Here is an 11,236-nt window from a genome sequence, read left to right on the forward strand (position 1 = left end):
AATACTGTAATTTTGGTAAGTAATGTGGAAATATTAGGACATATCCCTTGATTACTTTAGAATGAGAAAAATGAGCTAGTAGCAGGTAAAGAGAGTTACATAGACTAACCCTAAACCCATGCTATAGAGATAAATCTTCTGTCTGTTACTTCCTTTATCTTCCATTTTTTCAGTCTGCTTAGCCTCAGAGACTCCCCATACATACTCTGTCAGACTGATTCCATATATACAGGATAAAAGATCTAGGAGGGATCCCAGTAATCATCTAGATGAATACCCTCATTTTATCAATGAGTAAACTGAGACCAAGGCAAATTAAGTGGTATGCCCATGGTTACATAGATAATAAGCATTCAGAGGCAGTATTCAAACCTAGGCTCCTTCCACTCTGCATACTGCCTCTACTCTTCAATCTGTGCTATGCTTGCTCAGCCCTATTAGCTCCATTCAGAATATTTTTGCCTTCTCATAATTCTTGCATTGACACCAAGTGCCCAAGCATAGATGATGAAAGCCAGTCATCTGGAAGTGAGACGGAAGTGAGTGTCCCAAGTCTTGTACTTCCAGAGAATCAACCTGAAGAGCCAATGGCTTAGAGGAGGAGGAAGGGAGAGGAGAAGGGAGAAAAGCCCCTCCTATGATTACTCCCAGTACTGTGCTGGAACTGGCTTGTAAGAGCCAAGGAGCTTCCTTGTGCAAGCTCATGGGAACCTACCCAATTGTTAAATTTTCAATGTCATCATTCACACCTCAGAAATCAGCAAATGCTATAAATTAGGGCTTGATTCATGGTTTCACTGATTGTCTAGACTTAAGAAAGTGGAGGGGAAATGTCAATAATTCAGTTTAACTTGAAAAGTGTGTCATGGACACATTTTTTTTTCTGGAGAGCAGTTGTTAAACGTCACCAGCACACCTCTATATATTCAATGAGCATAGAAACCCACTCCACCACTACAATTATCACCAGAAAATCCAGAGGTCCTTGAGCTGGCTACCTAGCAATAGAAACCCCTTCCTTCTCCCCTCAAGTTGCCTTTTGATATTTTTCCCCCTTTATAGCTGTCTTTACTCCAATGAGTATTGTGTCTCTTCATATGTCTATCCTTCCCTTGGGCTCATCATGAGAATAGGAGACCCATCCATGCTTGCCCAGTTATGTAATTCTTATCCACATCTTCCCATAAATCCATCACAGGGGGCCCACTCAATTTCTAGGGGTGGGGGAATTGCTTCCTCAGTTCTCTTGAAATTTTATAGGTGTTAATGAAGTACACAGGCTCTGTGTCAGTGATCCCTCTCTCTTGCTCACTACATAACTGGCTGGCTTCACCTGGATACAAATGGGGAGGAGGAAGCACACACGTGCTTTACTCTAATCCCCCAGGTCCCACACCAAGTGTCTGGCATGTGGTAGGCACTTAATAAATGCCAAAAAACCATCTTCTCCATATTTCTGGGCAAATGACCCTTTATTCTGTGCATGCTGAGCCAATCTAGGGATGATAGCTATTCCTGGCAGGTAATTGTCTCCCTCAAAGTCTTCCAGCTGATGCAGTCCCAGATTTAGCTCCCAACATCTGGTGTTTCAAACACAACTCTCCCATGAGAGTGACTGGGAAGAGCCATGTGCAGAAGTGGAGACTGTCCAGTAGATCCAACCTGATTCTTGGGAGAGAATCCTGGAGGAGGAAGTTAAAATGATCCTCTCCAACTGCTGACTACTGCTTAAAATTCTACTTGGAGCTATATTCCTTTTAATTGAAGTTATCCCACTCAGTGAAAGTGTTCATACACCTAGTACAGGGCTCATTTATGAGTCATTGGCAACTTGGTGGGACTGAGAGATCAAGAACAGGGTCTGAAAGGACAAAGGGAAAGATCCTGAGAAAACTCAAACTTCTAAGTGAGTCAGCCAGGAAATAAACATGTATTAAGTGCCTACCATGTACCAGGCATTGTGCTAAGTACTAGGAATACAAAGAAGGTAAAAGACAATTCTTGCCCTCCAGGACCTCACAGTCTAATGGGTGACACGACATGCAAATAACTATGTAAAAACAAGCTATATCCAGGGTAAGTTGGAGATAATCAACAAAGGGAAGGAACCAGAATAAAGAGGGATTAGAAAAGGCTTCCTGAAGAAGGTAGTATTTTAGTTGGCACTTGAAAGAAGCCAGGGAAGCCAAGAGATAGAGATAAGAACATTTCAGGCACAGGGGACAACCAGTAAAAAGGCTAGGAACTGGAATAGCAAAGATGCAGTGGCATGGAATCAAAGCACATGGTGGGATAAAGTGTAAGAAGACTGGAAAAGTTGAGGGTGGGGCACCAAGTTATGAAGGACCTTGAACTCAAACAGAGGGTCTTATATTGGATCCTGGAGGTTATATGGAGCCACTGGAGTTTACTGAGTAAAGGGGAGACATGGTCAGACCTCCAGTTTAGGAACATCACCTTGACAGCTGACTGAAGAATAGACTGGAGTGGGGGGAGGCTTGTGGCAAGACCAACCAGCAGGCTATGACAATAATCTAGGCATGAGATGATGAGGGCCTGAACCAGAGTGGTGGCAGTATCAGAGGAGAGAAGGGTGCATCTAAGAGAAATATCATGATGGTAAAATCAATAGGCCTTGGCAAGAGAGAATGATGAGTAAAGAAGGACCCCTAGGTTGCCAGCCTAGAAGGAAAGAGAGGTCCTATCCATAGAGAAAGAATATAGAAGCAGCACGGTGCAGTGAGAATCATCCTGGATTTAATATCAGAAGACCTACGTTCACATCCCAGCTCTACCACTTGCTACTTGTGAAATTTAGGATAAGTCATATAACCTCTTTGCTTCTCCATTTCCTTATCTGTGAGTAATGAAGAGTTTGGACTAGATGACCTCTGAGGCCCCTTCCATCTTTACATCTGTAAGAATGGAGCTGGAAATCATGAAAACCAATACTTCTTCCTTCAACCCAAGAACAACTTGAACTAACTAGAAATAATATAAACTTAAGAAGCACCCAGGAAACAAGAGCCACTTAGGTAGAGAGATCAGAATTTCATCATATGTGCCTGTGATATAATCCAATATGGTATTAATTAATAATCATCTTTGGCTGGCACATTATACATCAATAATGCAGAATGGCTGATATAATTACACAGTGCATCTAATTATGGAGTACAGTGATAATGATAGGATTAATTAACCTGGAAACATACTTTGAACACAAAGGGATATGTCTCTGCTAAATAACAACAACCAGGAGCACAGGAAAGGTGCAACATGTAGCAACCTACTTCTCCCCATCAATGTCAAAGGATCAGTGACTCTTACATGTTTTAAGGGAACTCAAGGGTCAACCTCCAGTTGAGCAGGTATTCCCTCTATAATGTCCCCTTGCAAGTGGTCACCCAGCTTTTCCTTGAAGATCCACAGTGATGGGGGCTCACTACTTTATGATCAAGCCCATTCCATTATTGGGCAGCTCTAATTATTAGAAACTGTGGATTAAGTGCTGGCCTAGAGTCAGGAAGACTCATTATGAGTTTAAATATGGCCTTAGACTCTTACTAGCTACATGGTCCTGGGCAAGTTACTTAACCTTGTTGGCCTCAGTTTCCTCATCTGTAAAATGAGCTGGAGAAGGCAATGGCAAACCACTCCAGTATCTTTGCCAAGAAAACCCACCAAGAGCCAGACACAACTGAAATGACTGAGCAACAACAAGTTACTAGAAAGTTTTCCCTTATGTTGAACTGAAATTTGTCTGTCTTCGGCTTCTGCCCAGTGCTCCTAGTTCTGCTCCCTGAGGCCAACCTGATCCTTCTTCAACATGAAGGACTCTACACGCTGGTTCTTAGAATCCCTGAAAACTGTTATTATATCTTCTCTTCTGTGGACTGTTATTCCCAGTTTATTCAACCGTTCCTTGAGTGACATGGTTTTGAGCTCTCTCATTTTCCTTGTCAGCCTCTTCTGAGTACTCATCCGCTTTCAATGTCCTTTCTAAAATGGGATGCTCAGAACTGAACACGACATTCGAGATGAGATGTAACCAACATCAAACGTGGTGAAACGATTATCTTCCTTATTCTGAAGAATGCATTTCAGTGAGTACCTGGTATGTAGTAAGTGCTTAATAAACTCTTGCTGACTGATTCTTAGTAAAACCTAAGATGACGTGAAGATTTTTGGCTGCCAGATCCCTCTGCTAACTCATATGAGTTTGATATCAACCCAGCAAAAGTCCTAAGTTACATGAACCATTATTGAGCTCAGTCTTTCCCCACTCTACACTTAAAATTTTTTTTAAAAAACAGAGGCATGAAACTTTAAACTTATTCTTATTAAATTTCACCTTCTTCAATTGTGTTCATTGTTCTAGTCTAACTGTCCCTCTCAGCTTTATTTTTCTTCAAATCTTCTAAGCATTCCCATTAGAATGTGAGCTCTTTGAGGACAGGGACTATCTTTCTGCCCTTCTTCATATCCCCAGTGCCTGGCACATATTAGGCACTCAGTAAATGCTTGTTTGTCTGACTGATATGCCATCTTTCCCTCTATCTGTATCATTTACAAAAACATCAAAAAGAACAGAGCCAAAAGCAGAGTCCTTTGGCAGTCCATTCAAAATCTCCCTCCAGACTGGCGGTGATCCATTTATCAACACTAGATCTGATCATCCAAATCACTTCAAGTCCTCCTAACTCTCCAGTCATCAAGCACATTGTCTCCATCATAACTCCTAAGTGGTTATATGTTGTCACACCTAGACTCTCAGACTTGGAGATCTGAAGCCAAAATCCCAACACAGCCTATCCCCTCCAGATGAACCAAATGGCTTTTCATATTCACCGTACAAAGGGTTCCTGTCTTAATGTGTCTGGTGCTTTCTAAACTTCAAATCCATGTTCCCTGATTGGACACCACTAATACTGTCAAAGAGCAATTGATGTGGGGGTTGACATTATAAATTTATGTCTATTGCTAATGCTATGGTCCATAAGTAACAGTTTTGGAGTAGGAAACATTTTTCACTCCCTGGACTCAGTTCAGTAACAATGGGTTATGATCAATAACTGCATGAGCCCCTGCCACATCCACCTCCATCCCCACTCTTATATACATATATATATAGATATAGATATAGATATAGATATAGATATAGATATAGATATAGATATAGATATAGATATAGATATAGATATAGATATATATGCATGTACACACGTATGTGTATATATATCAATGTGTGCATGTATACACGTAGACATACATGTGTGTACACATATATATATATATATATATATATATATATATATATATATATACACACACATATATTCCACTATCCCACTTGTCATCCAAGCTTTTAATCAGAAGATTAGGGCTATATTTAGGCAGCTAGGTGGAACGGTGGATAGAGCGCCAGCCCTGGAGATAGGAAAACTCATCTTCCTGAGTTCAAATCCAGCCTCAGACACTTATTAGTTGTGTAACCTGGGCAAATTACTTAAGCTCTATTTGCCTCAGTTTCCTCATCTGTAAAATAGAGTTAATAACAGCACCCACCTCCCAGGGTCATTGTGAGAATTGAATGAGATAATATTCATAAAGTGCTTAGCACAGTGCCTGGCACATAGTAGGTGCTATAATTCTTATTCCCTTCCCTCATAAACAGGGCCAGAATAAAGATGCCAGCCCAGTTCTGTAATCACAAGAATTGGGCTAGGTGAGTGAAAATCGTTTAGAATCAAAGGCAAGACGACAAAGTACCTACCAACACCAGAGACCACCTGATCCAACCTATGCAAAGCAGTAATCCCCTACAATGCACTCGACAAGGAGATGTGAAGGTTTTCCTGATGCTAAACCTAAAGCTGCTCTTTACAACTCCTACCCGTTGCTCCTAACATTGCTGCCTAGGACCAAGCAGAATAAATCTGTTTTCTTTTCCACATAGCAGCCCTTAGAATACTTGGAAACGGTTGGTTCTATAAGCCTGTGAGATGCATCACGGAAGACTCTTTCCCCCAAGATGGCACCAAAGGTCAAGAAGGAAGTGGTTACTGTCCGAGATAAAAGTCAAGCCCAAGGACTTGAAGGACAAGAAGGCAGCGTTAAAGGATGTCCATAGCCACAAAAAGAAGATCTGAATGTCCCCTACCTTCCACCAACCCAAGACATTAATACTTCAAAGTCAACTCAAATATCCTTGGAAAAGTGTCCCTTAAAGAAACAAGCTTGATCATTATGACATTAAGTTTCCCCTGACATCAAGTCTGCTGTGAAAAAGATTGAAGACAACAACACCCTCATCTTCATTGTGGACATCAAGCCAAGAAGCACCAGGTCAAGCAGATTGTAAAGAAGCTATATACCATCCATGTGGCCAACATCAACACACTGATCCTGCCTGATGCAGAGAAGAAGGCCTATGTCTGACTTGCTCCAGACTGTCACCAACAAAACTGGAATCCTTTAAACTGTATCTAGCTATCCTACTCCACCTACAATGAAAATTTTCCAGTCAAAATAAAAAAATACTCAAAAACAGGTAAGCCCACTCACCAACCCCTCTGCCCAAGTCTTCTTTAGGCTCAATACTTAATAGAACCTTACAGTGCATGATTTCAGGGCCTTTCACCACCCTGGTTGCCTGACTCTCTCTAGCTTATCATGCCCTTAGCTTACAAATCTGTTTCTTAAAAGGATATTCTAAATGACTCGTGTCACCAAATGGCCTCTTCATTGAAAGTACCCAGAGCCAGAGATCTTACCCTCTAAGGAAGATCATTATCCTACTTTTTTGTTGTTGAGTCATTTCAGTTGTGTCCAACCCATTTGGGGTTTTCTTGGCAAAGATACTGGGGTAGTTTACCATTTCCTTCCCAAGCTTTTTTTACAGATGAGGAAATGGAGGCAAACAGGATTAAGTGACTCACCCAGGGTCACATAGCTTAGTATTTGAGGCTGGATTTGAACTCAGGAAGATCAGTCTTCCTGAATCCCAGCGCTCTATGCACTATGGTACCACCTAGCTGCCCAATACATGATCCTATGATTCAGAGATAGAAGGGAACCCAGAGAACCTCCAAGGCCAATCTTCTCATTTTACAGATGAGGAAACTGAGGCCCAGAGAAGTTAAGCAACTTGTCCAAGGTCACCCAGAAAATAAGTGACAAAGGTAGAATTTGAACCTAGCTCCTATGACTCTTTCTACTGTACCAAACTGTAGCACACAGGAGGCCCATTGTTTATCCCTGATTCTTGCTATATGACTAGTGATGATGTATATCTGTGAGTCATGGATTACCACAGGCTCCAAGGATTTAAAATTGCAGGTCACCCAAAGGGTGATGAAGAGTATCATGGGACGCATGAGTAGGCTATGAATTATTCCCAACAAAAGGGCTACCAAGAAGTAGAATAAAGGATGCCGTCAGAGACGTGTGACCAGAAGAGAAGGTCAGGAGGTCATGTGGTGAGAGCAAGGGATACAATGAACAGTACCATCACAAAGACTTTCTGTAGAAGTAGTCACTCCCTGCAGGGACAGTACCAAGTGTGGACTATTGGCCCCATGTGCCAGGGAGTGGGGGTGCAAGCTGCACTCTCCATAGCTCTCCAGGCTGAGGCCCATTGCCATTCAATACCCCAAAGCCTTCCCACCTCAAACATTTTACAGGGTAATAGGATCATGGACACAAAGTGGGAAGGGACCTTTAAATTTTCTCTAACCCCCTCATTTTATAGATAAGGAAACTGAGGATCAAAAGAGATAGCTGACTTGCCCTGGGTCACACATCTAGTAAATATCTAAGATGAGATTCAAATCCAGGTCCAGATGAGCCAGTAAAACGTCATGGAAGTGCAGGGTCTCAAAACTGGAAGGGACATCAAAGGGCACTTAGACTACTTGAGGAAACTGAAGCAAGCAGGGTTAAGTGACTTGCCTAGGAACACACAGCTAGGAAGTGTCTGAGGCTGGATTTGAACTCACAAAGATGAGTCTTCCTAACTCCAGGCCTGGTATTCTATCCACTATGGCACCACCTAACTGCCATCAGTATAAAGAGGAAAAGCTGAGATCCATTCAGGTGACATGATTTGCCCAAGTTTGCCTCAGGTGGTTAAATATCAGAGCCAGACTCAAAGCCTGGTAGTCTGGCCCCCAACCCAGCACTCATTCCCTCAGGGCCACCTTTGCCTTGAAGACAGTGCCCAATCAGACCAGCTCTGTATCTACTTCATGGACCTCTGTCCTTGGAGCTCCCGCAACCTTCCCAGTCAGAGAGCAAACCTGAGGACAGAGAGCCTGTTCTAACAGTATCGTGAGATCCCAGCACATCAGAACCAGAAGGAACCTTAGTTTGGAGACCATCTATTACAGTGGTTCTGAAAGTGTGGCCCAAGGGACCCTTGGGGGCCCCTGAGACCTTTTCAGGGGATCTGTGAGGACAAAACTATTTTCATAATAGTATTGAGATGTTTTCATTTCTAATACAGAAATATCAATAGGTAGAATTCACATGAACAAAGCATTTGGCCAGGGCAGGGGTGGGGGAATCCTCAATAATTTTTAAAAGAATAAGAGGAGTCCTGAGATCAAAAAGTTTGAGAATTGCTGATCTAATCCAACCCTCTCATTTTTTTTCAGATAAAGAAACTGAGGGCTGGAGAGGGGAGTTTCTTGGACTTCTCTTGAATTGCTAATAGTAATTCATGTGATTCTATGGTAGATAATCAATGAGGATATGAATAAGTGAGTGAGTGAATTCTCCTGTAACTATGTTAAAATGTCTTCTTTTCACTTTATAATTCATTACAGAACTATGAGGTATTATCTTAGTCTCACTCCAGCTCCTATGGTTGAGAAATACTGATTTCTAGTCACTTACTCTCAGGGCAGCTAGGTGGTACAGTGGATAGAGCACCAGGCCTGAGTTCAAATCCAGCCTCAGACACTTACTAGCTATGTGACCCTGGGCAAGTCATTTAACCCCTATTTGCCTCAGTCCCTCATCTGTAAAATGGGGACATACTGGAGGAGGAAATGGTAAATCACTCCAGTATCTTTGCCAAGAAAACTTCATGGACACTGTCCTCCAAAGAGTTGGACACAACTAAACAACAAAGCCACTTACTCATTAAAGTAACTTATCCATTGGGAAGCAGTGTGGCATCCTGGGCCAAGAGATCTAGTTTTGAATCCTGCTCCAGATACTTAGTAGCTGTGTGAACATGGTCAAACGTTTAACTTCTCAGAAAGTCAATCTTCTCATCTGTAAAATGAAGATCATATTTATACAGAGGGTGGTTATAAGGAAGATGGTTTACAAACTTTAAAGGGCTAGAGAGGAATGAGTTACGATTAAAACAAAATTCCACTACCCTAACCAAAAATGTGGGTGGGGCCACACAGAACTGGTGATCATTCAGGCTGTATAGTCATTCAGGGTCAATTTTCCCACAGAATTGAGAGTTCACAGTGCCTAGAGGCCTTCTTCCCTTACTCACTTGGGAGGTGATTTCCAGGAGATGAGAGGGACAAAGTTTTCTCCCTCATAGTCTATAAAGACTCTACCATAACAAAGGGACCCCACTCCACAAATAACTGAATGTGTTCTGTCTCCCCTACTGAAATAAATGCTCCATCAGAACAGGGTTTAAATGTCTGGGTATCTCCCTCAGTGTCTAGCACAGTGCTTTGTATGTTACAGATTTTTTTATATGTTTGTTGAATGAATGAATGAATGAATGAATACTAAGCTTTGTTGTACAGAATAAATATGCTGTAAAAATTCCTGAAAGAGATAGATCACTGTTAGTCTACCAGTCCACAAGCATTTAATAACTACCTACTCTGCACTAGGAAGTGGGCTAAGCCATAGGGATACAAGGAGAAGCAAAACCAGTCTCTGCCCTCAAGGAGTTAACATTCTAATACAAGCAACTATATACATACAAAATATATACAGGGTAGGTGAAAGCTAATCTCAGAGGGAAGACATTAGTATTAAGGGTGACTGGCAAAAGTTTCTTATAGAGAAATGATTTTAGCTGAGACCTAGAAAGCCTGGGAGTCAGGTGGTGGAAATGAGGTACGCGAGAATTCTTTGCATGGCGGAATGCCAGTGAAAATGCCCAGAGTAGGGAGATGGAGTGTCTTGTACAAGAAATAGGAAGGAGGCCAGTGTCACTGGATCAGAGCATATTGAGGGGTAGGGTATATGGGGTGATCAAGGAGGACTAGCACCTCTGGTGGGAGGGCTGCTGAGCCCTTTTCAGGGCTGCTCATCCACATGTGGTACCCACCTTTCATCCAGCTCTCACCTGTGCCTCCAAGAAGCTGTAGCATGTGCCAGTAAAACACTCTTGGCAGATGGTCTAAACCAAGTTGAGGGTAACCAGTGGCCTTAAACCCATCAGTGAGATAGGGGGATGCCTACCCCAAGCGTGTGAAGACTTCTCTGGCAGAATGGGCAGATAAGAGCAGTTTGTTCAAACAGCCATGAAAGTGGCTGAAATAGGCACTGTGGAGCACTTAGAATTTGGTCAGATATGGACAACTCCAAGGTCATCCACTGTATCCTGGGCCATCACCAGTCACCCTGACTTTTGTCTTGCCTCTGGAAGAGACGATGAGGCTGACAACTTTGTGAAACTTTGCCTCACTTAAATCTAATCCACCCAGAAGTCAAGACATTACCCCGTGATATCATAGCTCCTCTTCAAAAGTGAAGGAAAAACAACACCAACATGGAGGGGAATTAAGTGTGAGAAGACCAGAAAGGTAGGGAGGGTTTTAAAAGCCCAATTTTTTACCCTAGAGGAATTTACTGAGGACATGGTCAGACCTGCTCTTTAGGAAGATCACCTTGGCAGCTGAATCACCCAAAGCTGAATGGAGGATGTACTGGAGAAGGGAGACTTGAAGTGGGCAGACCCATCATCAGGTTGTTGCAATGATCAAGGAATGATGAGGGCCTGCACTGGATTGGTGGCTGTGTTAAAGCAAAGGAGACACAGGAGAAATCTTGTAAAGCTAGAATTGACAGGACCTGGCAACAAATTAGATACGGAAGTCAGGGGTGAGGAGTGAGAGTGTGATAGCATGGAAAGCGACACTGAGGTTGTGAGCCCTGGGAAGGTGATGGTGACCTCCACAGTAACAGAGACATTAGGAAGAGGGAAGGGGGGGGTGAATAATGGGTTCATTTTTAAACAGTGTAGACT

The sequence above is a fragment of the Phascolarctos cinereus genome, unplaced genomic scaffold (genome assembly GCF_003287225.1).
Source record: "Phascolarctos cinereus isolate Bilbo 61053 unplaced genomic scaffold, phaCin_HiC Scaffold_2;HRSCAF=192, whole genome shotgun sequence".
Taxonomy (NCBI): domain Eukaryota; kingdom Metazoa; phylum Chordata; class Mammalia; order Diprotodontia; family Phascolarctidae; genus Phascolarctos; species Phascolarctos cinereus.